Genomic DNA, 27,700 nt, shown 5'->3' on the forward strand with positions numbered 1-27,700 from the left:
AGACACCTGAGTGAGGTGATGTGTATGTTTGTAGTGATGGTTAGGAAGCTGCAGCTTCAGGCATACTTACCTGGCACAGGCTTTACAGTGATCCGCAAGGCTGTGGGCCCGGGGCGAGACCTTTCCATTGCACTTCGGCTTGGTTGACCCCTGCGATCGTCCCAAATGTGGACGACTCGGGTGCGCAATTTATAAGTGTGGGGGACTGCGTTCGCGCTCTCCCCTGGAAAAAACAATCAAAAATAGAAATTCTTTTTTTTTCATTCTGTTTGTCTATCATGACATGTTCAGTTGTTGTTGTTGTTGATGATGATGGTGTTGCTATTGTTGTTGTGTTGTTTCTGCTGAGTAGCTCCCAGGGAGAAAGAGAGGACCCGGAAGGAAACTTGGGTGTTGACATGGAAGTTGCCTCCCCTGGGTACCTGGCGCAAGGTGCATGTCTATGCAGCCAAAAATGCATATCAAGCCATTTCTGTCTCGTTTTTCCTGTCAACAATCTTTGCATAAAGCGAACGTTTGAATGTAGTTCCATGTACAGGGGAGTATATACATGTTTGAACTGAAATGGAATATGTGTGATGTGTTGTTTACAAGACACCTGAGTGAGGTGATGTGTATGTTTGTAGTGATGGTTAGGAAGCTGCAGCTTCAGGCATACTTACCTGGCACAGGCTTTACAGTGATCCGCAAGGCTGTGGGCCCGGGGCGAGACCTTTCCATTGCACTTCGGCTTGGTTGACCCCTGCGATCGTCCCAAATGTGGACGACTCGGGTGCGCAATTTATAAGTGTGGGGGACTGCGTTCGCGCTCTCCCCTGGAAAAAACAATCAAAAATAGAAATTCTTTTTTTTTCATTCTGTTTGTCTATCATGACATGTTCAGTTGTTGTTGTTGTTGATGATGATGGTGTTGCTATTGTTGTTGTGTTGTTTCTGCTGAGTAGCTCCCAGGGAGAAAGAGAGGACCCGGAAGGAAACTTGGGTGTTGACATGGAAGTTGCCTCCCCTGGGTACCTGGCGCAAGGTGCATGTCTATGCAGCCAAAAATGCATATCAAGCCATTTCTGTCTCGTTTTTCCTGTCAACAATCTTTGCATAAAGCGAACGTTTGAATGTAGTTCCATGTACAGGGGAGTATATACATGTTTGAACTGAAATGGAATATGTGTGATGTGTTGTTTACAAGACACCTGAGTGAGGTGATGTGTATGTTTGTAGTGATGGTTAGGAAGCTGCAGCTTCAGGCATACTTACCTGGCACAGGCTTTACAGTGATCCGCAAGGCTGTGGGCCCGGGGCGAGACCTTTCCATTGCACTTCGGCTTGGTTGACCCCTGCGATCGTCCCAAATGTGGACGACTCGGGTGCGCAATTTATAAGTGTGGGGGACTGCGTTCGCGCTCTCCCCTGGAAAAAACAATCAAAAATAGAAATTCTTTTTTTTTCATTCTGTTTGTCTATCATGACATGTTCAGTTGTTGTTGTTGTTGATGATGATGGTGTTGCTATTGTTGTTGTGTTGTTTCTGCTGAGTAGCTCCCAGGGAGAAAGAGAGGACCCGGAAGGAAACTTGGGTGTTGACATGGAAGTTGCCTCCCCTGGGTACCTGGCGCAAGGTGCATGTCTATGCAGCCAAAAATGCATATCAAGCCATTTCTGTCTCGTTTTTCCTGTCAACAATCTTTGCATAAAGCGAACGTTTGAATGTAGTTCCATGTACAGGGGAGTATATACATGTTTGAACTGAAATGGAATATGTGTGATGTGTTGTTTACAAGACACCTGAGTGAGGTGATGTGTATGTTTGTAGTGATGGTTAGGAAGCTGCAGCTTCAGGCATACTTACCTGGCACAGGCTTTACAGTGATCCGCAAGGCTGTGGGCCCGGGGCGAGACCTTTCCATTGCACTTCGGCTTGGTTGACCCCTGCGATCGTCCCAAATGTGGACGACTCGGGTGCGCAATTTATAAGTGTGGGGGACTGCGTTCGCGCTCTCCCCTGGAAAAAACAATCAAAAATAGAAATTCTTTTTTTTTCATTCTGTTTGTCTATCATGACATGTTCAGTTGTTGTTGTTGTTGATGATGATGGTGTTGCTATTGTTGTTGTGTTGTTTCTGCTGAGTAGCTCCCAGGGAGAAAGAGAGGACCCGGAAGGAAACTTGGGTGTTGACATGGAAGTTGCCTCCCCTGGGTACCTGGCGCAAGGTGCATGTCTATGCAGCCAAAAATGCATATCAAGCCATTTCTGTCTCGTTTTTCCTGTCAACAATCTTTGCATAAAGCGAACGTTTGAATGTAGTTCCATGTACAGGGGAGTATATACATGTTTGAACTGAAATGGAATATGTGTGATGTGTTGTTTACAAGACACCTGAGTGAGGTGATGTGTATGTTTGTAGTGATGGTTAGGAAGCTGCAGCTTCAGGCATACTTACCTGGCACAGGCTTTACAGTGATCCGCAAGGCTGTGGGCCCGGGGCGAGACCTTTCCATTGCACTTCGGCTTGGTTGACCCCTGCGATCGTCCCAAATGTGGACGACTCGGGTGCGCAATTTATAAGTGTGGGGGACTGCGTTCGCGCTCTCCCCTGGAAAAAACAATCAAAAATAGAAATTCTTTTTTTTTCATTCTGTTTGTCTATCATGACATGTTCAGTTGTTGTTGTTGTTGATGATGATGGTGTTGCTATTGTTGTTGTGTTGTTTCTGCTGAGTAGCTCCCAGGGAGAAAGAGAGGACCCGGAAGGAAACTTGGGTGTTGACATGGAAGTTGCCTCCCCTGGGTACCTGGCGCAAGGTGCATGTCTATGCAGCCAAAAATGCATATCAAGCCATTTCTGTCTCGTTTTTCCTGTCAACAATCTTTGCATAAAGCGAACGTTTGAATGTAGTTCCATGTACAGGGGAGTATATACATGTTTGAACTGAAATGGAATATGTGTGATGTGTTGTTTACAAGACACCTGAGTGAGGTGATGTGTATGTTTGTAGTGATGGTTAGGAAGCTGCAGCTTCAGGCATACTTACCTGGCACAGGCTTTACAGTGATCCGCAAGGCTGTGGGCCCGGGGCGAGACCTTTCCATTGCACTTCGGCTTGGTTGACCCCTGCGATCGTCCCAAATGTGGACGACTCGGGTGCGCAATTTATAAGTGTGGGGGACTGCGTTCGCGCTCTCCCCTGGAAAAAACAATCAAAAATAGAAATTCTTTTTTTTTCATTCTGTTTGTCTATCATGACATGTTCAGTTGTTGTTGTTGTTGATGATGATGGTGTTGCTATTGTTGTTGTGTTGTTTCTGCTGAGTAGCTCCCAGGGAGAAAGAGAGGACCCGGAAGGAAACTTGGGTGTTGACATGGAAGTTGCCTCCCCTGGGTACCTGGCGCAAGGTGCATGTCTATGCAGCCAAAAATGCATATCAAGCCATTTCTGTCTCGTTTTTCCTGTCAACAATCTTTGCATAAAGCGAACGTTTGAATGTAGTTCCATGTACAGGGGAGTATATACATGTTTGAACTGAAATGGAATATGTGTGATGTGTTGTTTACAAGACACCTGAGTGAGGTGATGTGTATGTTTGTAGTGATGGTTAGGAAGCTGCAGCTTCAGGCATACTTACCTGGCACAGGCTTTACAGTGATCCGCAAGGCTGTGGGCCCGGGGCGAGACCTTTCCATTGCACTTCGGCTTGGTTGACCCCTGCGATCGTCCCAAATGTGGACGACTCGGGTGCGCAATTTATAAGTGTGGGGGACTGCGTTCGCGCTCTCCCCTGGAAAAAACAATCAAAAATAGAAATTCTTTTTTTTTCATTCTGTTTGTCTATCATGACATGTTCAGTTGTTGTTGTTGTTGATGATGATGGTGTTGCTATTGTTGTTGTGTTGTTTCTGCTGAGTAGCTCCCAGGGAGAAAGAGAGGACCCGGAAGGAAACTTGGGTGTTGACATGGAAGTTGCCTCCCCTGGGTACCTGGCGCAAGGTGCATGTCTATGCAGCCAAAAATGCATATCAAGCCATTTCTGTCTCGTTTTTCCTGTCAACAATCTTTGCATAAAGCGAACGTTTGAATGTAGTTCCATGTACAGGGGAGTATATACATGTTTGAACTGAAATGGAATATGTGTGATGTGTTGTTTACAAGACACCTGAGTGAGGTGATGTGTATGTTTGTAGTGATGGTTAGGAAGCTGCAGCTTCAGGCATACTTACCTGGCACAGGCTTAACGGCGATCAGCAGGAAGTATTCGAGAATTGATTTTTCTTTCACAGGTCGACGAGCGGGCAGGACTTGTTCCTACGTCTTCGGACTCCCCTCACTTTGTTAGCCATGGATCCGATTCGTTTCTCTAGGAATGGTCCTAGGAGCTCTGAGACCACAATGGACATCAGGAAGCAAGTAGTCAAGCTGGAGTTTGTTGGACCCGAGAGATTTTCAGTGTCGAGATCGAAGTTGTATACCTTTTTGACTAAAACCTTTGGAGCAGATAGCGTCAGAAGACTGTCCAGAAGGGAAAAGGTTACTGAATGGTTTGTGACCGTCTCATCTGAGGAGCTTGCCAACCAACTTCACGCGGAAAGCTACCATGACTTAACACCATATCTCGGGGTGCACTTCTCCCTAGTTGACAAGGTAAAGGTGTCTGTGAGGGTGCACTGGCTACCCGAAGAATTTGGAGTTACCTTTTTGGAAAGATTCTTTCAGGATTATGGGACAGTTATCTCAGCTACGGAGGAAATAAGTAAGAACACTTTTGATGAGGGGTGCCTTTTAGGATCGTACAATGTCATCCTGGAGATGCGAAATGAAGAGCTATCCGGAATTCCCCACCTAGTGAATTTCGAAACACCGACCAGATGTTTCCCTTTGCTATTCACGATGGCAGGAAGGCAACCCTTGTGTTTAAAGTGTCAAGTTGTGGGGCACTTGAGAAGAGAATGCCCAGGAACTCAGAAAATCTCAACAAAACCACACTTTAGGAAATCTTACTCAGAGGCCCTGGCAACCGGAAGAAAAGAACAGAGATCGTATGTGGATGAGGAAGCAGATGTGGATACAGAAGTGGTAGAGGAGACCGAGGAAGAGATACGGAAGGACATTGAAAATGCCATTGGTGCTAAGAATGACTGGTCAGCGGTCGAAAATGAGAATACGGCAGTGCCAGGAACATTGGACCAATCTAAGGAACAGACTGCTTCACAAGTGGATGTGTCTAGTGCAGGTGATTGCACTATTACAGCAATGGAAATTACTCCAGACAATAACAGGAAGAGGCCTTTATCTCCAGTCAAGAAAATAGACAAAGCAGCTAGGATGGTATTGGACACAATGGAGGACTTGCGTCAAAGAGAAGGTTCACAATGGAATTTACATTCTCACATCATAGATTCTGATGATTCTGGGAGTCCGGGAAGTGTAATAACTTAACATCTCACATGTGTTGTTTCTGTTGGAAAACGATTTGGACATGCCCCCGGACTCGGATTACGATTATGGATTATGTGTTTACGGCATATTGCCGGGAGTTCTTTTTATTAAGGTATGTATATATTATTTATAACTTTATGATAATTTGGGTATCTGTATATATCATGTTTATATATTCTATTTCAAATATTATATTCTTTTTCAGAATGTTGACTTTTCACTTATATATCGTTGGATGTAAACTTATGTTAACATTTTAAAAATGCATAGAATAGCGACAATTAATTGTGATGGGTTAAGGGGTAGGAACAGAAGGCGTGTGCTGTGTGAGGAATGGAAGAGAATGAATGTAGATGTTTTGTTTATGCAAGAAAGTCATATAGCATGTGTGAAAGAAGGAGAGACTGTTGAGAAAGAATTTGAATGCAAAGCCTTCTGGAGTTTTGGGACGGGCAATGCACGTGGGGTTGGTATTTTACTTTCAAAAAAGTTAAATTATAAAAATGTACAATTTCATTATGATTTTGATGGCAGGCTCTTTGTTTTAGATATTGATATTGATAATAATTCGTTTAGATTTATAAATGTATATGCTCCTAATTATTATACAGATAGGCGGGATTTCCTGTTATCATTAGAAAATTATTTTGTTACTCGTCGCCTTGTTGTTCTCGGGGGAGATTTTAATTTCGTTTTATCTACTGTTTTAGATAAAGTGGGGGGAAACCCAAAATGTGGCACTGGAGGGGCAACTATTCTGAAACGTTATCTAAATTTATATAAATTAGTAGACCCGTTTCGGGAGTTATATAAAAACAAAGTTATGACAACATGGCGAGGTGGAAATGTTACCTGTCGGCTAGATCGATTTTATATCTCCGCTCCATTAATACCGGCTGTCAAAAGTTGTGATGTTCAGCCATGTTCCATTTCTGATCACGATTATTGTGTTTTAGGTTTGGAGGTTGTTGATTGCATCTCTGTAGGACCTGGTTATTGGAAATTTAATAATTCTTTGCTCAAAGACAAATCATTTGTATTGGAATTTCAGAAATTTTGGGAATGTTTACATGTTCAGGCTGATTTGTCTCTTTCGGATTGGGATGGCATTAAAGCTCAAATTAAAACTTTTGTTTTGGCGTATGGGAAAAAGTCAGCTGCCAATAAAAGACATATTTTACAGCAGCTTCAAAGGCGATACAGAGATCTGCAAACTGCAGAAAGTCAGAGACCTGGGGAGTATGTAGAGCAGTTAAAAGCGATCAAATCACAACTTTATGACTTTCATTATGATAAGGTACAAGGTAGTGCAATCCGCTCCAGAGTGCAAGTTTTAGAAAATAATGAACAACCATCTAAACATTTCTTAAAGTCTGAATTTAAACGCTCTGGAGATAAAATCATTCGTGTTTTGGAGAATGGTTCAGAAATCTATGACAAAAATGATTCTATTCGTAATTATTGCAGGGAGTTCTATGAAAACTTATATACCCCTGAGGAAATTGATGATTTTTACTGTTCAGAATTCATTGAGGATTTGCCTTTCTTGGATAGCGCTTCAGCTGATAGTCTAGAGGGTGCTGTGACAAAAGAGGAGATTTTATTTGCTTTGAAAGGGATGGATAACAATAAAGCCCCGGGGTTGGATGGTTTAAGTAAAGAGTTTTACATAACGTTTTGGCCACTATTTCAAGATATTTTAGTACACATTTATAATTTGTCAATAAAATTGGGTACTCTTAGCAATTCGCAAAAACTAGGATGTATCTCTCTGTTATGTAAGGACCCTAAAAATCCTCAATTGTTACGAAATTGGCGCCCTATTAGTCTGTTAAACGTAGATTACAAAATATTATCTAGAGTTGTACAAAGCCGGTTGTCATCAGTTATTGCTGAGATCGTGCATCCTGATCAGACATGTTCTATCAGAGGCAGATCAATAGCAGACAACATACATCTTCTACGTAATGTCGTTGATTATGTGGAGCAAAAAGGAGATTCTGTGGCCTTCGTTTGTCTTGATCAAGAGAAGGCTTTTGATCGGGTAAACCATGAATTCATGTTCAAGGCCTTACATCAGTATGGGTTTGGTCCAGAGTTTATCAACCTGGTCAGCCTCTTATACAATAATGTTCAAAGTACAGTGTTGGTAAATGGTAATCTTTCAGATACTTTCCCCGTGAGGAGAGGGGTTAGGCAAGGCTGCAGCCTAAGCCCATTGTTATATGTTTTAGTTTTCGAACCTTTTGCCATTAAAGTAAGGAGTGATAAATTAATTAAGGGCATTAAAATTCCCGGTGTTAACGAAGAAGCCAAAATTTCTGCCTATGCTGATGATGGGACTGGTATTTGTGCGAATGAGATGAGTGTCAGACGTTTGCTTCAAGTGAGTGAGTGGTATGCTCGTGGTACTGGTGCTCGTTTGAACATGGCTAAAACCAAAGCCATATCTTTTGGAAAATGGCGTTCTTCGGCCGATCACCCTTTCAGCATATCATGGCCCGATTCATGTAAAATTTTGGGGGTAGTTTTTGGAAGGAATGTAACTCCTGATGATAACTGGAACAAAATTTTAACCAAATTCCACGGGGTTCTAAATTTCGCATTTAAAGACAGATTTCTATCAGTGTATGGTAAATCTGTTATCTGTAACGTCATGGCCATGTCAAAGTTGTGGTATGTTGCATCTGTGTTGCACATGCCCAAGCACTTTGTTGATATTTTCACACGAGTATCTTTTGATTATTTTTGGGAATCCCATCTATATGAACCTCTACCTAGATCTGTTATATATAATAATAAAGATGTTGGAGGTGTTAACTTTCCTCATATACCGTCTCGATTACATGCATTACGTTTGTTTCATTTGTATAAAATTATTAATAATAGTGATTGTAAATATGCTCGTTTTGCTCTTTACTGGATAGGGTTTTCACTAAAAAATATCAAACCAGAATTTGCATCTAATTTATTGCCCCATTCTGCATATATGCCAGCATATTATAAGAAAGTATTAGAGTCATATAGATATTTTAAGTCGTTATACCCAGATTATAATTGGTTTGTTCCTGTTAAAAGTGGTGCATTTTATAATTTGTTAATATCTCATGTATGTACAGAGCCTGCTATCTTCAAATACTTTTCAAATGTCAATTTTAAGTCTGCGTTTATATTGCTCAATGACCCGTTTATCGATCCTTTATTAAAAAATTTCTCCTGGCGTCTGCTACATGATATTGTACCGACAAATTTCACCCTTTTTTGTAAACGTCACTCTTTAATTAAAAAATGTACATTCTGTAAGGAGAACGAGTCTGTTGAGCATTTGTTTTATAATTGTGAAATTGTATCTACTTTGTGGTGTATTGTCAGCAAATGGGTTTTAGATCTATCTTTTGGCTTAATTGATCTTACTGCTAACAAAATTCGGTTTAATCAGTTATCTTTTTGCCATTGTAAATATCGGAAAAGTGTCATTGTGTACCTGGTGTGTTTGGCCAAGCATCAGATTTGGGTTGATAGGTGTAATTTCAAAAATGGTAGAAAGGGGGTGACTAAAGAAAGTATTGTTGCCCGTTTTTTGGAAAGATTGCGTTTTCGAATCGTTGTAGATAAGGCCCGTTTGTCTGATGTATTATTTAATCATTACTGGGTGCAACCCCAAATGTTCTGCACCGTCAACAACAATAAGGTGGATTTTACTTTTTAAAAAATGGAAAAATACTCAAATATATATATAAATACTAAACTCATACCATCGTCTGTACATGTATATTGTAAATATTGTAAAGTAATTTCCACCCTGAGTTTGTACACACCCCTTTGTAAATAGTCTTCCTGTCCGTGTAAATATTAGGGAATGACTATTAGGACCCAGACACCTTATTTTTAAACATCATTACTTTCTTCATCATCATTCATATAACGTAAGTCTTACCATGTACATTGCTATCGCTAAAGGTGCCTGGGGAGAATTGTTCTTAGGGCCATTTAATCGAAATAAACTTTATTAAAAACAAAAAAAAAACAAAAAAAAAAAAACAAGGCTGTGGGCCCGGGGCGAGACCTTTCCATTGCACTTCGGCTTGGTTGACCCCTGCGATCGTCCCAAATGTGGACGACTCGGGTGCGCAATTTATAAGTGTGGGGGACTGCGTTCGCGCTCTCCCCTGGAAAAAACAATCAAAAATAGAAATTCTTTTTTTTTCATTCTGTTTGTCTATCATGACATGTTCAGTTGTTGTTGTTGTTGATGATGATGGTGTTGCTATTGTTGTTGTGTTGTTTCTGCTGAGTAGCTCCCAGGGAGAAAGAGAGGACCCGGAAGGAAACTTGGGTGTTGACATGGAAGTTGCCTCCCCTGGGTACCTGGCGCAAGGTGCATGTCTATGCAGCCAAAAATGCATATCAAGCCATTTCTGTCTCGTTTTTCCTGTCAACAATCTTTGCATAAAGCGAACGTTTGAATGTAGTTCCATGTACAGGGGAGTATATACATGTTTGAACTGAAATGGAATATGTGTGATGTGTTGTTTACAAGACACCTGAGTGAGGTGATGTGTATGTTTGTAGTGATGGTTAGGAAGCTGCAGCTTCAGGCATACTTACCTGGCACAGGCTTTACAGTGATCCGCAAGGCTGTGGGCCCGGGGCGAGACCTTTCCATTGCACTTCGGCTTGGTTGACCCCTGCGATCGTCCCAAATGTGGACGACTCGGGTGCGCAATTTATAAGTGTGGGGGACTGCGTTCGCGCTCTCCCCTGGAAAAAACAATCAAAAATAGAAATTCTTTTTTTTTCATTCTGTTTGTCTATCATGACATGTTCAGTTGTTGTTGTTGTTGATGATGATGGTGTTGCTATTGTTGTTGTGTGGTTTCTGCTGAGTAGCTCCCAGGGAGAAAGAGAGGACCCGGAAGGAAACTTGGGTGTTGACATGGAAGTTGCCTCCCCTGGGTACCTGGCGCAAGGTGCATGTCTATGCAGCCAAAAATGCATATCAAGCCATTTCTGTCTCGTTTTTCCTGTCAACAATCTTTGCATAAAGCGAACGTTTGAATGTAGTTCCATGTACAGGGGAGTATATACATGTTTGAACTGAAATGGAATATGTGTGATGTGTTGTTTACAAGACACCTGAGTGAGGTGATGTGTATGTTTGTAGTGATGGTTAGGAAGCTGCAGCTTCAGGCATACTTACCTGGCACAGGCTTTACAGTGATCCGCAAGGCTGTGGGCCCGGGGCGAGACCTTTCCATTGCACTTCGGCTTGGTTGACCCCTGCGATCGTCCCAAATGTGGACGACTCGGGTGCGCAATTTATAAGTGTGGGGGACTGCGTTCGCGCTCTCCCCTGGAAAAAACAATCAAAAATAGAAATTCTTTTTTTTTCATTCTGTTTGTCTATCATGACATGTTCAGTTGTTGTTGTTGTTGATGATGATGGTGTTGCTATTGTTGTTGTGTTGTTTCTGCTGAGTAGCTCCCAGGGAGAAAGAGAGGACCCGGAAGGAAACTTGGGTGTTGACATGGAAGTTGCCTCCCCTGGGTACCTGGCGCAAGGTGCATGTCTATGCAGCCAAAAATGCATATCAAGCCATTTCTGTCTCGTTTTTCCTGTCAACAATCTTTGCATAAAGCGAACGTTTGAATGTAGTTCCATGTACAGGGGAGTATATACATGTTTGAACTGAAATGGAATATGTGTGATGTGTTGTTTACAAGACACCTGAGTGAGGTGATGTGTATGTTTGTAGTGATGGTTAGGAAGCTGCAGCTTCAGGCATACTTACCTGGCACAGGCTTTACAGTGATCCGCAAGGCTGTGGGCCCGGGGCGAGACCTTTCCATTGCACTTCGGCTTGGTTGACCCCTGCGATCGTCCCAAATGTGGACGACTCGGGTGCGCAATTTATAAGTGTGGGGGACTGCGTTCGCGCTCTCCCCTGGAAAAAACAATCAAAAATAGAAATTCTTTTTTTTTCATTCTGTTTGTCTATCATGACATGTTCAGTTGTTGTTGTTGTTGATGATGATGGTGTTGCTATTGTTGTTGTGTTGTTTCTGCTGAGTAGCTCCCAGGGAGAAAGAGAGGACCCGGAAGGAAACTTGGGTGTTGACATGGAAGTTGCCTCCCCTGGGTACCTGGCGCAAGGTGCATGTCTATGCAGCCAAAAATGCATATCAAGCCATTTCTGTCTCGTTTTTCCTGTCAACAATCTTTGCATAAAGCGAACGTTTGAATGTAGTTCCATGTACAGGGGAGTATATACATGTTTGAACTGAAATGGAATATGTGTGATGTGTTGTTTACAAGACACCTGAGTGAGGTGATGTGTATGTTTGTAGTGATGGTTAGGAAGCTGCAGCTTCAGGCATACTTACCTGGCACAGGCTTAACAGCCATACGGGAAGTATCGTCTCCTTCAGGAGTTTTGAAAGTTTTTCATGTGACATTTTGTATACTGACTCTTAACATTTTACAGGTCTACGAGCGGGCATCAGTCTCTGTACTGTGTGACTTTAATTAGTCTCCCCTCATTCAACATGTCCTACACTGCTGCTGTAAACGCTGGACCTATTCCAGAGGAGTTTATTGACAAAGAGGTTGAGAGCAGAACCGTCCGGATTTTCACTACTGCAAGGGTTTTTACAGTGCAAGAGTATGTTCATCTCCTCAAGTCAGCTGTGCCAGACCTTTCCTTGGACCAATATTCGGGGATTTGGAAAACAGAACAATATGGACAAGTGTTTCTTACTTTGGGATCAACAGAGGAAGCAAAGCGTTTAACGGATCTTCAAAGTGTTGTGTTTGGGAATGACAGGATCTATTTCTACGAGTATGGACGATTTATCGTTTCCCTTAGGATCCACTGGCTTCATGCTACGGTGAAATCTTCGTTTGTTCAGGACTATTTCTCCAAGTTTGGAAAGGTTATCGAAGTGTTGCGGGAATATGTGGAGGTGGACAACACAAAAGTTTTCTCAGGTGTGCGAATTGTAAAAATGGAGTTGACTGAAGAAGAAAAAGAAATGATCCCACACTTAGTCAGATTCGGAGATAAACAATCAATGCTGATAACGGCCCCTGGAAGATCCCCAATTTGTTTAAGATGCCATTCTCTCGGTCATGTCAGAGCAAAATGCCCAGGTACGAGTTCTTCTGAAATTGCTGCTAGGGAAAAACGGAGGAGAGATCAAACTTTCTCGTTGGATGTGGAAAATGTTCCGGAGGATGAAGAAGAAGATGATGATGATGATGATTTGGAAAGTGTTCGAAGTATGAAGCAGACCAGTGAAGATCTGGTCATTACTGTTCCAGTTGAGGAGAAAGATGTAGCTACAGCATTAACCACACAGAAGCAAGTTGACGATTCAGAAGGAAAGAGAAAACAACCTTTGCAACAGGAGAAGGCAGATGAAAACATAAAGAAGAAAAAAAGTGAGACAGGGACTAGACCAGAACAGACTCCAATGATGGATATAGAACAGATAGACACATCTAAGAAGGTTGCTCAACCACTGCAGACTATGACTAGTAAAGTGAGACTGATTCGAGAAAAAGACTCTGACCGCCCAGTTGTTCAGACAAATCCTGAGGAAATTGAAAGATTTAAGAAGGATTTACAGAGAAAAGGAATGACAGAGAAAGAAAGTAATTTATATGGAAATGCATTGCATCTGGCTTTGTTGTCAAAAGGTGAAAAACAGAAACTTCCTATCAACCGTTCTTCTTTTGTGTATGAGGTCAGTGTCACTGAAGATGACATCATGAAATTTTATCAAACCCAAGTGACTTTAAAGATGCCTTTTTGAACGTATAACAGATACATTTCCGTCTTTAAAAAGTAAAATGTTAGTGGCCATCACCTCAACTCTGTGATATCTTATTTTATTTTTGTCGAGGTGATGGTCAAAGCACTGTCTGCAATTGTACAAGTTTTCGGGAATAAACTTTATTAAAAACAAAAAAAAAAAAAAAAAAAAAAAAAGGCTGTGGGCCCGGGGCGAGACCTTTCCATTGCACTTCGGCTTGGTTGACCCCTGCGATCGTCCCAAATGTGGACGACTCGGGTGCGCAATTTATAAGTGTGGGGGACTGCGTTCGCGCTCTCCCCTGGAAAAAACAATCAAAAATAGAAATTCTTTTTTTTTCATTCTGTTTGTCTATCATGACATGTTCAGTTGTTGTTGTTGTTGATGATGATGGTGTTGCTATTGTTGTTGTGTTGTTTCTGCTGAGTAGCTCCCAGGGAGAACGAGAGGACCCGGAAGGAAACTTGGGTGTTGACATGGAAGTTGCCTCCCCTGGGTACCTGGCGCAAGGTGCATGTCTATGCAGCCAAAAATGCATATCAAGCCATTTCTGTCTCGTTTTTCCTGTCAACAATCTTTGCATAAAGCGAACGTTTGAATGTAGTTCCATGTACAGGGGAGTATATACATGTTTGAACTGAAATGGAATATGTGTGATGTGTTGTTTACAAGACACCTGAGTGAGGTGATGTGTATGTTTGTAGTGATGGTTAGGAAGCTGCAGCTTCAGGCATACTTACCTGGCACAGGCTTTACAGTGATCCGCAAGGCTGTGGGCCCGGGGCGAGACCTTTCCATTGCACTTCGGCTTGGTTGACCCCTGCGATCGTCCCAAATGTGGACGACTCGGGTGCGCAATTTATAAGTGTGGGGGACTGCGTTCGCGCTCTCCCCTGGAAAAAACAATCAAAAATAGAAATTCTTTTTTTTTCATTCTGTTTGTCTATCATGACATGTTCAGTTGTTGTTGTTGTTGATGATGATGGTGTTGCTATTGTTGTTGTGTTGTTTCTGCTGAGTAGCTCCCAGGGAGAAAGAGAGGACCCGGAAGGAAACTTGGGTGTTGACATGGAAGTTGCCTCCCCTGGGTACCTGGCGCAAGGTGCATGTCTATGCAGCCAAAAATGCATATCAAGCCATTTCTGTCTCGTTTTTCCTGTCAACAATCTTTGCATAAAGCGAACGTTTGAATGTAGTTCCATGTACAGGGGAGTATATACATGTTTGAACTGAAATGGAATATGTGTGATGTGTTGTTTACAAGACACCTGAGTGAGGTGATGTGTATGTTTGTAGTGATGGTTAGGAAGCTGCAGCTTCAGGCATACTTACCTGGCACAGGCTTTACAGTGATCCGCAAGGCTGTGGGCCCGGGGCGAGACCTTTCCATTGCACTTCGGCTTGGTTGACCCCTGCGATCGTCCCAAATGTGGACGACTCGGGTGCGCAATTTATAAGTGTGGGGGACTGCGTTCGCGCTCTCCCCTGGAAAAAACAATCAAAAATAGAAATTCTTTTTTTTTCATTCTGTTTGTCTATCATGACATGTTCAGTTGTTGTTGTTGTTGATGATGATGGTGTTGCTATTGTTGTTGTGTTGTTTCTGCTGAGTAGCTCCCAGGGAGAAAGAGAGGACCCGGAAGGAAACTTGGGTGTTGACATGGAAGTTGCCTCCCCTGGGTACCTGGCGCAAGGTGCATGTCTATGCAGCCAAAAATGCATATCAAGCCATTTCTGTCTCGTTTTTCCTGTCAACAATCTTTGCATAAAGCGAACGTTTGAATGTAGTTCCATGTACAGGGGAGTATATACATGTTTGAACTGAAATGGAATATGTGTGATGTGTTGTTTACAAGACACCTGAGTGAGGTGATGTGTATGTTTGTAGTGATGGTTAGGAAGCTGCAGCTTCAGGCATACTTACCTGGCACAGGCTTTACAGTGATCCGCAAGGCTGTGGGCCCGGGGCGAGACCTTTCCATTGCACTTCGGCTTGGTTGACCCCTGCGATCGTCCCAAATGTGGACGACTCGGGTGCGCAATTTATAAGTGTGGGGGACTGCGTTCGCGCTCTCCCCTGGAAAAAACAATCAAAAATAGAAATTCTTTTTTTTTCATTCTGTTTGTCTATCATGACATGTTCAGTTGTTGTTGTTGTTGATGATGATGGTGTTGCTATTGTTGTTGTGTTGTTTCTGCTGAGTAGCTCCCAGGGAGAAAGAGAGGACCCGGAAGGAAACTTGGGTGTTGACATGGAAGTTGCCTCCCCTGGGTACCTGGCGCAAGGTGCATGTCTATGCAGCCAAAAATGCATATCAAGCCATTTCTGTCTCGTTTTTCCTGTCAACAATCTTTGCATAAAGCGAACGTTTGAATGTAGTTCCATGTACAGGGGAGTATATACATGTTTGAACTGAAATGGAATATGTGTGATGTGTTGTTTACAAGACACCTGAGTGAGGTGATGTGTATGTTTGTAGTGCTGGTTAGGAAGCTGCAGCTTCAGGCATACTTACCTGGCACAGGCTTTACAGTGATCCGCAAGGCTGTGGGCCCGGGGCGAGACCTTTCCATTGCACTTCGGCTTGGTTGACTCCTGCGATCGTCCCAAATGTGGACGACTCGGGTGCGCAATTTATAAGTGTGGGGGACTGCGTTCGCGCTCTCCCCTGGAAAAAACAATCAAAAATAGAAATTCTTTTTTTTTCATTCTGTTTGTCTATCATGACATGTTCAGTTGTTGTTGTTGTTGATGATGATGGTGTTGCTATTGTTGTTGTGTTGTTTCTGCTGAGTAGCTCCCAGGGAGAAAGAGAGGACCCGGAAGGAAACTTGGGTGTTGACATGGAAGTTGCCTCCCCTGGGTACCTGGCGCAAGGTGCATGTCTATGCAGCCAAAAATGCATATCAAGCCATTTCTGTCTCGTTTTTCCTGTCAACAATCTTTGCATAAAGCGAACGTTTGAATGTAGTTCCATGTACAGGGGAGTATATACATGTTTGAACTGAAATGGAATATGTGTGATGTGTTGTTTACAAGACACCTGAGTGAGGTGATGTGTATGTTTGTAGTGATGGTTAGGAAGCTGCAGCTTCAGGCATACTTACCTGGCACAGGCTTTACAGTGATCCGCAAGGCTGTGGGCCCGGGGCGAGACCTTTCCATTGCACTTCGGCTTGGTTGACCCCTGCGATCGTCCCAAATGTGGACGACTCGGGTGCGCAATTTATAAGTGTGGGGGACTGCGTTCGCGCTCTCCCCTGGAAAAAACAATCAAAAATAGAAATTCTTTTTTTTTCATTCTGTTTGTCTATCATGACATGTTCAGTTGTTGTTGTTGTTGATGATGATGGTGTTGCTATTGTTGTTGTGTTGTTTCTGCTGAGTAGCTCCCAGGGAGAAAGAGAGGACCCGGAAGGAAACTTGGGTGTTGACATGGAAGTTGCCTCCCCTGGGTACCTGGCGCAAGGTGCATGTCTATGCAGCCAAAAATGCATATCAAGCCATTTCTGTCTCGTTTTTCCTGTCAACAATCTTTGCATAAAGCGAACGTTTGAATGTAGTTCCATGTACAGGGGAGTATATACATGTTTGAACTGAAATGGAATATGTGTGATGTGTTGTTTACAAGACACCTGAGTGAGGTGATGTGTATGTTTGTAGTGATGGTTAGGAAGCTGCAGCTTCAGGCATACTTACCTGGCACAGGCTTTACAGTGATCCGCAAGGCTGTGGGCCCGGGGCGAGACCTTTCCATTGCACTTCGGCTTGGTTGACCCCTGCGATCGTCCCAAATGTGGACGACTCGGGTGCGCAATTTATAAGTGTGGGGGACTGCGTTCGCGCTCTCCCCTGGAAAAAACAATCAAAAATAGAAATTCTTTTTTTTTCATTCTGTTTGTCTATCATGACATGTTCAGTTGTTGTTGTTGTTGATGATGATGGTGTTGCTATTGTTGTTGTGTTGTTTCTGCTGAGTAGCTCCCAGGGAGAAAGAGAGGACCCGGAAGGAAACTTGGGTGTTGACATGGAAGTTGCCTCCCCTGGGTACCTGGCGCAAGGTGCATGTCTATGCAGCCAAAAATGCATATCAAGCCATTTCTGTCTCGTTTTTCCTGTCAACAATCTTTGCATAAAGCGAACGTTTGAATGTAGTTCCATGTACAGGGGAGTATATACATGTTTGAACTGAAATGGAATATGTGTGATGTGTTGTTTACAAGACACCTGAGTGAGGTGATGTGTATGTTTGTAGTGATGGTTAGGAAGCTGCAGCTTCAGGCATACTTACCTGGCACAGGCTTTACAGTGATCCGCAAGGCTGTGGGCCCGGGGCGAGACCTTTCCATTGCACTTCGGCTTGGTTGACCCCTGCGATCGTCCCAAATGTGGACGACTCGGGTGCGCAATTTATAAGTGTGGGGGACTGCGTTCGCGCTCTCCCCTGGAAAAAACAATCAAAAATAGAAATTCTTTTTTTTTCATTCTGTTTGTCTATCATGACATGTTCAGTTGTTGTTGTTGTTGATGATGATGGTGTTGCTATTGTTGTTGTGTTGTTTCTGCTGAGTAGCTCCCAGGGAGAAAGAGAGGACCCGGAAGGAAACTTGGGTGTTGACATGGAAGTTGCCTCCCCTGGGTACCTGGCGCAAGGTGCATGTCTATGCAGCCAAAAATGCATATCAAGCCATTTCTGTCTCGTTTTTCCTGTCAACAATCTTTGCATAAAGCGAACGTTTGAATGTAGTTCCATGTACAGGGGAGTATATACATGTTTGAACTGAAATGGAATATGTGTGATGTGTTGTTTACAAGACACCTGAGTGAGGTGATGTGTATGTTTGTAGTGATGGTTAGGAAGCTGCAGCTTCAGGCATACTTACCTGGCACAGGCTTAACAGCCATACGGGAAGTATCGTCTCCTTCAGGAGTTTTGAATGTTTTTCTTTTGACATTTTGTATACTGACTCTTAACATTTTACAGGTCTACGAGCGGGCATCAGTCTCTGTACTGTGCGACTTTAATTAGTCTCCCCTCATTCAACATGTCCTACACTGCTGCTGTAAACGCTGGACCTATTCCAGAGGAGTTTATTGACAAAGAGGTTGAGAGCAGAACCGTCCGGATTTTCACTACTGCAAGGGTTTTTACAGTGCAAGAGTATGTTCATCTCCTCAAGTCAGCTGTGCCAGACCTTTCCTTGGACCAATGTTCGGGGATTTGGAAAACAGAACAATATGGACAAGTGTTTCTTACTTTGGGATCAACAGAGGAAGCAAAGCGTTTAACGGATCTTCAAAGTGTTGTGTTTGGGAATGACAGGATCTATTTCTACGAGTATGGACGATTTATCGTTTCCCTTAGGATCCACTGGCTTCATGCTACGGTGAAATCTTCGTTTGTTCAGGACTATTTCTCCAAGTTTGGAAAGGTTATCGAAGTGTTGCGGGAATATGTGGAGGTGGACAACACAAAAGTTTTCTCAGGTGTGCGAATTGTAAAAATGGAGTTGACTGAAGAAGAAAAAGAAATGATCCCACACTTAGTCAGATTCGGAGATAAGCAATCAATGCTGATAACGGCCCCTGGAAGATCCCCAATTTGTTTAAGATGCCATTCTCTCGGTCATGTCAAAGCAAAATGCCCAGGTACGAGTTCTTCTGAAATTGCTGCTAGGGAAAAACGGAGAAGAGATCAAACTTTCTCGTTGGATGTGGAAAATGTTCCGGAGGATGAAGAAGATGATGATGATGATGATGATTTGGAAAGTGTTCGAAGTATGAAGCAGACCAGTGAAGATCTGGTCATTACTGTTCCAGTTGAGGAGAAAGATGTAGCTACAGCATTAACCACACAGAAGCAAGTTGACGATTCAGAAGGAAAGAGAAAACAACCTTTGCAACAGGAGAAGGCAGATGAAAACATAAAGAAGAAAAAAAGTGAGACAGGGACTAGACCAGAACAGACTCCAATGATGGATATAGAACAGATAGACACATCTAAGAAGGTTGCTCAACCACTGTAGACTATGACTAGTAAAGTGAGACTGATTCGAGAAAAAGACTCTGACCGCCCAGTTGTTCAGACAAATCCTGAGGAAATTGAAAGATTTAAGAAGGATTTACAGAGAAAAGGAATGACAGAGAAAGAAAGTAATTTATATGGAAATGCATTGCATCTGGCTTTGTTGTCAAAAGGTGAAAAACAGAAACTTCCTATCAACCGTTCTTCTTTTGTGTATGAGGTCAGTGTCACTGAAGATGACATCATGAAATTTTATCAAACCCAAGTGACTTTAAAGATGCCTTTTTGAACGTATAACAGATACATTTCCGTCTTTAAAAAGTAAAATGTTAGTGGCCATCACCTCAACTCTGTGATATCTTATTTTATTTTTGTCGAGGTGATGGTCAAAGCACTGTCTGCAATTGTACAAGTTTTCGGGAATAAACTTTATTAAAAAAAAAAAAAAAAAAACAAAAAAAAAACAAAAAAAAAAACAAAAAAAAAAACAAGGCTGTGGGCCCGGGGCGAGACCTTTCCATTGCACTTCGGCTTGGTTGACCCCTGCGATCGTCCCAAATGTGGACGACTCGGGTGCGCAATTTATAAGTGTGGGGGACTGCGTTCGCGCTCTCCCCTGGAAAAAACAATCAAAAATAGAAATTCTTTTTTTTTCATTCTGTTTGTCTATCATGACATGTTCAGTTGTTGTTGTTGTTGATGATGATGGTGTTGCTATTGTTGTTGTGTTGTTTCTGCTGAGTAGCTCCCAGGGAGAAAGAGAGGACCCGGAAGGAAACTTGGGTGTTGACATGGAAGTTGCCTCCCCTGGGTACCTGGCGCAAGGTGCATGTCTATGCAGCCAAAAATGCATATCAAGCCATTTCTGTCTCGTTTTTCCTGTCAACAATCTTTGCATAAAGCGAACGTTTGAATGTAGTTCCATGTACAGGGGAGTATATACATGTTTGAACTGAAATGGAATATGTGTGATGTGTTGTTTACAAGACACCTGAGTGAGGTGATGTGTATGTTTGTAGTGATGGTTAGGAAGCTGCAGCTTCAGGCATACTTACCTGGCACAGGCTTTACAGTGATCCGCAAGGCTGTGGGCCCGGGGCGAGACCTTTCCATTGCACTTCGGCTTGGTTGACCCCTGCGATCGTCCCAAATGTGGACGACTCGGGTGCGCAATTTATAAGTGTGGGGGACTGCGTTCGCGCTCTCCCCTGGAAAAAACAATCAAAAATAGAAATTCTTTTTTTTTCATTCTGTTTGTCTATCATGACATGTTCAGTTGTTGTTGTTGTTGATGATGATGGTGTTGCTATTGTTGTTGTGTTGTTTCTGCTGAGTAGCTCCCAGGGAGAAAGAGAGGACCCGGAAGGAAACTTGGGTGTTGACATGGAAGTTGCCTCCCCTGGGTACCTGGCGCAAGGTGCATGTCTATGCAGCCAAAAATGCATATCAAGCCATTTCTGTCTCGTTTTTCCTGTCAACAATCTTTGCATAAAGCGAACGTTTGAATGTAGTTCCATGTACAGGGGAGTATATACATGTTTGAACTGAAATGGAATATGTGTGATGTGTTGTTTACAAGACACCTGAGTGAGGTGATGTGTATGTTTGTAGTGATGGTTAGGAAGCTGCAGCTTCAGGCATACTTACCTGGCACAGGCTTTACAGTGATCCGCAAGGCTGTGGGCCCGGGGCGAGACCTTTCCATTGCACTTCGGCTTGGTTGACCCCTGCGATCGTCCCAAATGTGGACGACTCGGGTGCGCAATTTATAAGTGTGGGGGACTGCGTTCGCGCTCTCCCCTGGAAAAAACAATCAAAAATAGAAATTCTTTTTTTTTCATTCTGTTTGTCTATCATGACATGTTCAGTTGTTGTTGTTGTTGATGATGATGGTGTTGCTATTGTTGTTGTGTTGTTTCTGCTGAGTAGCTCCCAGGGAGAAAGAGAGGACCCGGAAGGAAACTTGGGTGTTGACATGGAAGTTGCCTCCCCTGGGTACCTGGCGCAAGGTGCATGTCTATGCAGCCAAAAATGCATATCAAGCCATTTCTGTCTCGTTTTTCCTGTCAACAATCTTTGCATAAAGCGAACGTTTGAATGTAGTTCCATGTACAGGGGAGTATATACATGTTTGAACTGAAATGGAATATGTGTGATGTGTTGTTTACAAGACACCTGAGTGAGGTGATGTGTATGTTTGTAGTGATGGTTAGGAAGCTGCAGCTTCAGGCATACTTACCTGGCACAGGCTTTACAGTGATCCGCAAGGCTGTGGGCCCGGGGCGAGACCTTTCCATTGCACTTCGGCTTGGTTGACCCCTGCGATCGTCCCAAATGTGGACGACTCGGGTGCGCAATTTATAAGTGTGGGGGACTGCGTTCGCGCTCTCCCCTGGAAAAAACAATCAAAAATAGAAATTCTTTTTTTTTCATTCTGTTTGTCTATCATGACATGTTCAGTTGTTGTTGTTGTTGATGATGATGGTGTTGCTATTGTTGTTGTGTTGTTTCTGCTGAGTAGCTCCCAGGGAGAAAGAGAGGACCCGGAAGGAAACTTGGGTGTTGACATGGAAGTTGCCTCCCCTGGGTACCTGGCGCAAGGTGCATGTCTATGCAGCCAAAAATGCATATCAAGCCATTTCTGTCTCGTTTTTCCTGTCAACAATCTTTGCATAAAGCGAACGTTTGAATGTAGTTCCATGTACAGGGGAGTATATACATGTTTGAACTGAAATGGAATATGTGTGATGTGTTGTTTACAAGACACCTGAGTGAGGTGATGTGTATGTTTGTAGTGATGGTTAGGAAGCTGCAGCTTCAGGCATACTTACCTGGCACAGGCTTTACAGTGATCCGCAAGGCTGTGGGCCCGGGGCGAGACCTTTCCATTGCACTTCGGCTTGGTTGACCCCTGCGATCGTCCCAAATGTGGACGACTCGGGTGCGCAATTTATAAGTGTGGGGGACTGCGTTCGCGCTCTCCCCTGGAAAAAAACAATCAAAAATAGAAATTCTTTTTTTTTCATTCTGTTTGTCTATCATGACATGTTCAGTTGTTGTTGTTGTTGATGATGATGGTGTTGCTATTGTTGTTGTGTTGTTTCTGCTGAGTAGCTCCCAGGGAGAAAGAGAGGACCCGGAAGGAAACTTGGGTGTTGACATGGAAGTTGCCTCCCCTGGGTACCTGGCGCAAGGTGCATGTCTATGCAGCCAAAAATGCATATCAAGCCATTTCTGTCTCGTTTTTCCTGTCAACAATCTTTGCATAAAGCGAACGTTTGAATGTAGTTCCATGTACAGGGGAGTATATACATGTTTGAACTGAAATGGAATATGTGTGATGTGTTGTTTACAAGACACCTGAGTGAGGTGATGTGTATGTTTGTAGTGATGGTTAGGAAGCTGCAGCTTCAGGCAGTCGCAGTTTGTACTCCAAGCTAGCAACACCTCTCCAGCCTACGAAGCAGCCCAAGCCATCCAGCCACCAAGCCAACCTCACCCAGCAAAGCCTCCCAAGCCAGCACAGTTCCACTGATAGCCAGCCCAAGAGCAACACATCGGTAATTATCACAACACACCCATACAATCTAGGTTAAAACCACTCACACACAAGCCCACTTAAAACACCAAACCCTCAAACCCTCTAGTTACTACCAAAACACACCCTTTCAAACTTAGGCCAAAGGTAACTCACCCCAAGCCCACTTAAAACACCAACTCTCCAAAATCTCCTAGCTAAACAAACTAACTCACCAGCCAAAACCCAAATAGCGTAGAAGCCAGCCAAACACTACTCACCCAGTCACCCACTCTACACACAAAGCCCCCTCTTAAGCCCAGCTCACTCTCCTCCCCCAAACCAAAACCTACAAACCTACAACAGCTACACTACCACAGACATGACCGACACACGCATTATCACCCAGGCAGACATCCACTGCACAGACACACCCACACCATCGGAGGCCCACAACACCTCCGATCGGACACCTGAAACCCTCATCCCGCACGAATTCGGAAAGCAAACCACAGTCGCTTCTCCCACCAAAACTCCGGATTCGCCTGCAACCACAACAAACCCAAAGAAACGGAAGCTAAATGCTTCAAACACAACACCTGCATCACCTTCCACCCCCGCATCTATAGTCACCTTCGCCCTCTACTTCTGCGCGGCTGGCCCCATAAACATCCTAAGTAAGGTACTCTCCGCCAATAAAGTAGGATCATTCTTTAAAAAACAACAAATACTCTTCGATAAAATCAGGGAAGCCCACAAAGGATTTCAGATCATCTTTCCGGACCAACAATCACTTAACGCAGCCAAAAAAATAACGGAAATATTTCAATACACAGTAACCCACCAAACCCCAAACTGGCAACTATACACTAGAGGAGTAATTAGAGTAAACCCTAGAGAGTCAGAGGAGGACCTAGAATTCTACAGTAACGAAGCAAATCTAAACACAGGCTCCTTCCCCCAACCTAAAATAACCAGCACTAAAAGAATTACATCAAATAGGAACGGTAGAATAACCAACACGCCGATAGTCATCATAAACTTCCAAAAATCAGAAACGTATCCAGAAGCCCCTAAACACATCTCCTTCGGAGCGTCATCTAAATTAGAAGTTAAACCCTATATCAAACAAGTCAAACAGTGCACAAACTGCCTCCAATACAATCACACCGCTAACGGATGTAAATATCAAAAAACTAAATGTAGAAACTGCGCTCAACCTCAATGTCTAGGGCCATGCGCCCCCTGGTGCATTCACTGCAAAACAAACACCCACTCCTCACTATCCAACAAATGCCCCCACAAACACACACTCACCCAACAGGCCAACCGACACATAAACATCGACTCGGCCAAACTACAAACACGAAAACTGACACAGCATCCAAGAACACCCCTACTACCCACACCACAACCAAACAACCAACCACACCTACAGAGCCCGTACGACGGCGTCCTCATGCCAACACCACAAGCATCAGCCACAAACACCCAAACCCAACACTACCCGCCAACATTCGCCACACCCAAACCAGTCGCCGCATCCACACCCGCACCTAAACCAAAACTCACTAAACCTACCATATCTCACCCCAACACCATACAATCTACAGCCACCAGGGCAACAACAACCACACACGAGCAAGCAACACACGAAAAACTAAACATTACTAAACCCATTGAAATACCCAGTACACCTACTCCAACACAACCAAACACCCACACAACTCCCATGGATAGTGAGGAAACCAATCTAATTAACCTAGATGACTCCCAAACCACAACTGATCAAAACATAAATGATAAAACATTTTCAGCCCCCAAAACCCTGAAAAATCGCAAACGCAAACCCCAAACTCAACCTGAACCCGAAACTTTAACCACCAAACTAAATAGCTTCACACTCCTACTAGTATACATGCTTAAAGAAATCAAACCAGACCTTAAAGCCACTAACCTACACCAGGTAGCACATAGACTAAATCTAACTACCCAAACCTACCAAGAATTCTACGATAGTTACAACCTAGCAATCGCAGGACTATAAACCAAAAACCAAACCAAAATCGTAATCTCCAAACACTAAAAGCCCACATAATGACAGGCCTAAATATCTTTCAGTGGAATGCGGCCGGGCTTAACTCCCACAGCCACGAATTAAAAGCTAGATTTAAACTAAAACAAGGACCACACATAGCGTGCATCCAGGAAACTAAATTCTCCAATAAATCCAAATTTCACCTACCAAACTACAACATAGTCAGACATGATCGACCTAAAACCAAAATAATAAGAGCATCAGGTGGCCTACTAATACTAATTAGAGAAGACATAAGCTACGAGGAAATCAAAATAAACACCCCAAACCTAGAAGCCAATGGTATCCAAACACCTGAGTGAGGTGATGTGTATGTTTGTAGTGATGGTTAGGAAGCTGCAGCTTCAGGCATACTTACCTGGCACAGGCTTAACGGCGATCAGCAGGAAGTATTCGAGAATTGATTTTTCTTTCACAGGTCGACGAGCGGGCAGGACTTGTTCCTACGTCTTCGGACTCCCCTCACTTTGTTAGCCATGGATCCGATTCGTTTCTCTAGGAATGGTCCTAGGAGCTCTGAGACCACAATGGACATCAGGAAGCAAGTAGTCAAGCTGGAGTTTGTTGGACCCGAGAGATTTTCAGTGTCGAGATCGAAGTTGTATACCTTTTTGACTAAAACCTTTGGAGCAGATAGCGTCAGAAGACTGTCCAGAAGGGAAAAGGTTACTGAATGGTTTGTGACCGTCTCATCTGAGGAGCTTGCCAACCAACTTCACGCGGAAAGCTACCATGACTTAACACCATATCTCGGGGTGCACTTCTCCCTAGTTGACAAGGTAAAGGTGTCTGTGAGGGTGCACTGGCTACCCGAAGAATTTGGAGTTACCTTTTTGGAAAGATTCTTTCAGGATTATGGGACAGTTATCTCAGCTACGGAGGAAATAAGTAAGAACACTTTTGATGAGGGGTGCCTTTTAGGATCGTACAATGTCATCCTGGAGATGCGAAATGAAGAGCTATCCGGAATTCCCCACCTAGTGAATTTCGAAACACCGACCAGATGTTTCCCTTTGCTATTCACGATGGCAGGAAGGCAACCCTTGTGTTTAAAGTGTCAAGTTGTGGGGCACTTGAGAAGAGAATGCCCAGGAACTCAGAAAATCTCAACAAAACCACACTTTAGGAAATCTTACTCAGAGGCCCTGGCAACCGGAAGAAAAGAACAGAGATCGTATGTGGATGAGGAAGCAGATGTGGATACAGAAGTGGTAGAGGAGACCGAGGAAGAGATACGGAAGGACATTGAAAATGCCATTGGTGCTAAGAATGACTGGTCAGCGGTCGAAAATGAGAATACGGCAGTGCCAGGAACATTGGACCAATCTAAGGAACAGACTGCTTCACAAGTGGATGTGTCTAGTGCAGGTGATTGCACTATTACAGCAATGGAAATTACTCCAGACAATAACAGGAAGAGGCCTTTATCTCCAGTCAAGAAAATAGACAAAGCAGCTAGGATGGTATTGGACACAATGGAGGACTTGCGTCAAAGAGAAGGTTCACAATGGAATTTACATTCTCACATCATAGATTCTGATGATTCTGGGAGTCCGGGAAGTGTAATAACTTAACATCTCACATGTGTTGTTTCTGTTGGAAAACGATTTGGACATGCCCCCGGACTCGGATTACGATTATGGATTATGTGTTTACGGCATATTGCCGGGAGTTCTTTTTATTAAGGTATGTATATATTATTTATAACTTTATGATAATTTGGGTATCTGTATATATCATGTTTATATATTCTATTTCAAATATTATATTCTTTTTCAGAATGTTGACTTTTCACTTATATATCGTTGGATGTAAACTTATGTTAACATTTTAAAAATGCATAGAATAGCGACAATTAATTGTGATGGGTTAAGGGGTAGGAACAGAAGGCGTGTGCTGTGTGAGGAATGGAAGAGAATGAATGTAGATGTTTTGTTTATGCAAGAAAGTCATATAGCATGTGTGAAAGAAGGAGAGACTGTTGAGAAAGAATTTGAATGCAAAGCCTTCTGGAGTTTTGGGACGGGCAATGCACGTGGGGTTGGTATTTTACTTTCAAAAAAGTTAAATTATAAAAATGTACAATTTCATTATGATTTTGATGGCAGGCTCTTTGTTTTAGATATTGATATTGATAATAATTCGTTTAGATTTATAAATGTATATGCTCCTAATTATTATACAGATAGGCGGGATTTCCTGTTATCATTAGAAAATTATTTTGTTACTCGTCGCCTTGTTGTTCTCGGGGGAGATTTTAATTTCGTTTTATCTACTGTTTTAGATAAAGTGGGGGGAAACCCAAAATGTGGCACTGGAGGGGCAACTATTCTGAAACGTTATCTAAATTTATATAAATTAGTAGACCCGTTTCGGGAGTTATATAAAAACAAAGTTATGACAACATGGCGAGGTGGAAATGTTAGCTGTCGGCTAGATCGATTTTATATCTCCGCTCCATTAATACCGGCTGTCAAAAGTTGTGATGTTCAGCCATGTTCCATTTCTGATCACGATTATTGTGTTTTAGGTTTGGAGGTTGTTGATTGCATCTCTGTAGGACCTGGTTATTGGAAATTTAATAATTCTTTGCTCAAAGACAAATCATTTGTATTGGAATTTCAGAAATTTTGGGAATCTTTATATGTTCAGGCTGATTTGTCTCTTTCGGATTGGGATGGCATTAAAGCTCAAATTAAAACTTTTGTTTTGGCGTATGGGAAAAAGTCAGCTGCCAATAAAAGACATATTTTACAGCAGCTTCAAAGGCGATACAGAGATCTGCAAACTGCAGAAAGTCAGAGACCTGGGGAG

General features: G+C 43.0%; 21 non-coding genes and 3 pseudogenes across 21 annotated transcripts; all 24 read left to right on the plus strand.

The window, feature by feature from the left end:
• Positions 1 to 62: 62 nt before the first annotated feature.
• Positions 63 to 226, plus strand: LOC125379602. Its single transcript, XR_007220944.1, has one exon. It is a non-coding gene; the product is annotated as a U1 spliceosomal RNA (small nuclear RNA).
• Positions 227 to 654: 428 nt separating this feature from the next.
• On the plus strand, positions 655 to 818 carry LOC125379613. Its single transcript, XR_007220955.1, has one exon. It is a non-coding gene; the product is annotated as a U1 spliceosomal RNA (small nuclear RNA).
• A 428-nt stretch (positions 819 to 1,246) lies between these two features.
• LOC125379361 lies at positions 1,247 to 1,410 on the plus strand. The gene has a single exon (XR_007220721.1). It is a non-coding gene; the product is annotated as a U1 spliceosomal RNA (small nuclear RNA).
• Positions 1,411 to 1,838: 428 nt separating this feature from the next.
• Positions 1,839 to 2,002, plus strand: LOC125379371. Its single transcript, XR_007220731.1, has one exon. It is a non-coding gene; the product is annotated as a U1 spliceosomal RNA (small nuclear RNA).
• Positions 2,003 to 2,430: 428 nt separating this feature from the next.
• On the plus strand, positions 2,431 to 2,594 carry LOC125379381. Its single transcript, XR_007220741.1, has one exon. It is a non-coding gene; the product is annotated as a U1 spliceosomal RNA (small nuclear RNA).
• A 428-nt stretch (positions 2,595 to 3,022) lies between these two features.
• Positions 3,023 to 3,186, plus strand: LOC125379391. The gene has a single exon (XR_007220751.1). It is a non-coding gene; the product is annotated as a U1 spliceosomal RNA (small nuclear RNA).
• Positions 3,187 to 3,614: 428 nt separating this feature from the next.
• Positions 3,615 to 3,778, plus strand: LOC125379402. The gene has a single exon (XR_007220762.1). It is a non-coding gene; the product is annotated as a U1 spliceosomal RNA (small nuclear RNA).
• Positions 3,779 to 9,464: 5,686 nt separating this feature from the next.
• On the plus strand, positions 9,465 to 9,602 carry LOC125379581 (annotated as a pseudogene).
• Positions 9,603 to 10,030: 428 nt separating this feature from the next.
• LOC124124120 lies at positions 10,031 to 10,194 on the plus strand. The gene has a single exon (XR_006859404.2). It is a non-coding gene; the product is annotated as a U1 spliceosomal RNA (small nuclear RNA).
• A 428-nt stretch (positions 10,195 to 10,622) lies between these two features.
• LOC125379418 lies at positions 10,623 to 10,786 on the plus strand. Its single transcript, XR_007220778.1, has one exon. It is a non-coding gene; the product is annotated as a U1 spliceosomal RNA (small nuclear RNA).
• Positions 10,787 to 11,214: 428 nt separating this feature from the next.
• On the plus strand, positions 11,215 to 11,378 carry LOC125379429. Its single transcript, XR_007220789.1, has one exon. It is a non-coding gene; the product is annotated as a U1 spliceosomal RNA (small nuclear RNA).
• Positions 11,379 to 13,411: 2,033 nt separating this feature from the next.
• On the plus strand, positions 13,412 to 13,549 carry LOC124124131 (annotated as a pseudogene).
• Positions 13,550 to 13,977: 428 nt separating this feature from the next.
• Positions 13,978 to 14,141, plus strand: LOC124124117. Its single transcript, XR_006859401.1, has one exon. It is a non-coding gene; the product is annotated as a U1 spliceosomal RNA (small nuclear RNA).
• A 428-nt stretch (positions 14,142 to 14,569) lies between these two features.
• Positions 14,570 to 14,733, plus strand: LOC125379450. The gene has a single exon (XR_007220810.1). It is a non-coding gene; the product is annotated as a U1 spliceosomal RNA (small nuclear RNA).
• A 428-nt stretch (positions 14,734 to 15,161) lies between these two features.
• On the plus strand, positions 15,162 to 15,325 carry LOC125379462. The gene has a single exon (XR_007220822.1). It is a non-coding gene; the product is annotated as a U1 spliceosomal RNA (small nuclear RNA).
• Positions 15,326 to 15,753: 428 nt separating this feature from the next.
• Positions 15,754 to 15,917, plus strand: LOC125379379. Its single transcript, XR_007220739.1, has one exon. It is a non-coding gene; the product is annotated as a U1 spliceosomal RNA (small nuclear RNA).
• Positions 15,918 to 16,345: 428 nt separating this feature from the next.
• Positions 16,346 to 16,509, plus strand: LOC125379473. Its single transcript, XR_007220833.1, has one exon. It is a non-coding gene; the product is annotated as a U1 spliceosomal RNA (small nuclear RNA).
• Positions 16,510 to 16,937: 428 nt separating this feature from the next.
• Positions 16,938 to 17,101, plus strand: LOC125379482. The gene has a single exon (XR_007220842.1). It is a non-coding gene; the product is annotated as a U1 spliceosomal RNA (small nuclear RNA).
• Positions 17,102 to 17,529: 428 nt separating this feature from the next.
• LOC125379494 lies at positions 17,530 to 17,693 on the plus strand. The gene has a single exon (XR_007220853.1). It is a non-coding gene; the product is annotated as a U1 spliceosomal RNA (small nuclear RNA).
• Positions 17,694 to 19,752: 2,059 nt separating this feature from the next.
• Positions 19,753 to 19,890, plus strand: LOC125379584 (annotated as a pseudogene).
• Positions 19,891 to 20,318: 428 nt separating this feature from the next.
• Positions 20,319 to 20,482, plus strand: LOC125379505. Its single transcript, XR_007220864.1, has one exon. It is a non-coding gene; the product is annotated as a U1 spliceosomal RNA (small nuclear RNA).
• A 428-nt stretch (positions 20,483 to 20,910) lies between these two features.
• LOC125379516 lies at positions 20,911 to 21,074 on the plus strand. Its single transcript, XR_007220875.1, has one exon. It is a non-coding gene; the product is annotated as a U1 spliceosomal RNA (small nuclear RNA).
• A 428-nt stretch (positions 21,075 to 21,502) lies between these two features.
• On the plus strand, positions 21,503 to 21,666 carry LOC125379527. Its single transcript, XR_007220886.1, has one exon. It is a non-coding gene; the product is annotated as a U1 spliceosomal RNA (small nuclear RNA).
• Positions 21,667 to 22,094: 428 nt separating this feature from the next.
• LOC125379538 lies at positions 22,095 to 22,258 on the plus strand. The gene has a single exon (XR_007220897.1). It is a non-coding gene; the product is annotated as a U1 spliceosomal RNA (small nuclear RNA).
• Positions 22,259 to 27,700: the final 5,442 nt, after the last annotated feature.

This window comes from Haliotis rufescens, unplaced genomic scaffold (assembly GCF_023055435.1).
Source record: "Haliotis rufescens isolate VD_foot unplaced genomic scaffold, xgHalRufe1.0.p SCAF_14, whole genome shotgun sequence".
NCBI classification, from domain to species: Eukaryota; Metazoa; Mollusca; class Gastropoda; order Lepetellida; family Haliotidae; genus Haliotis; species Haliotis rufescens.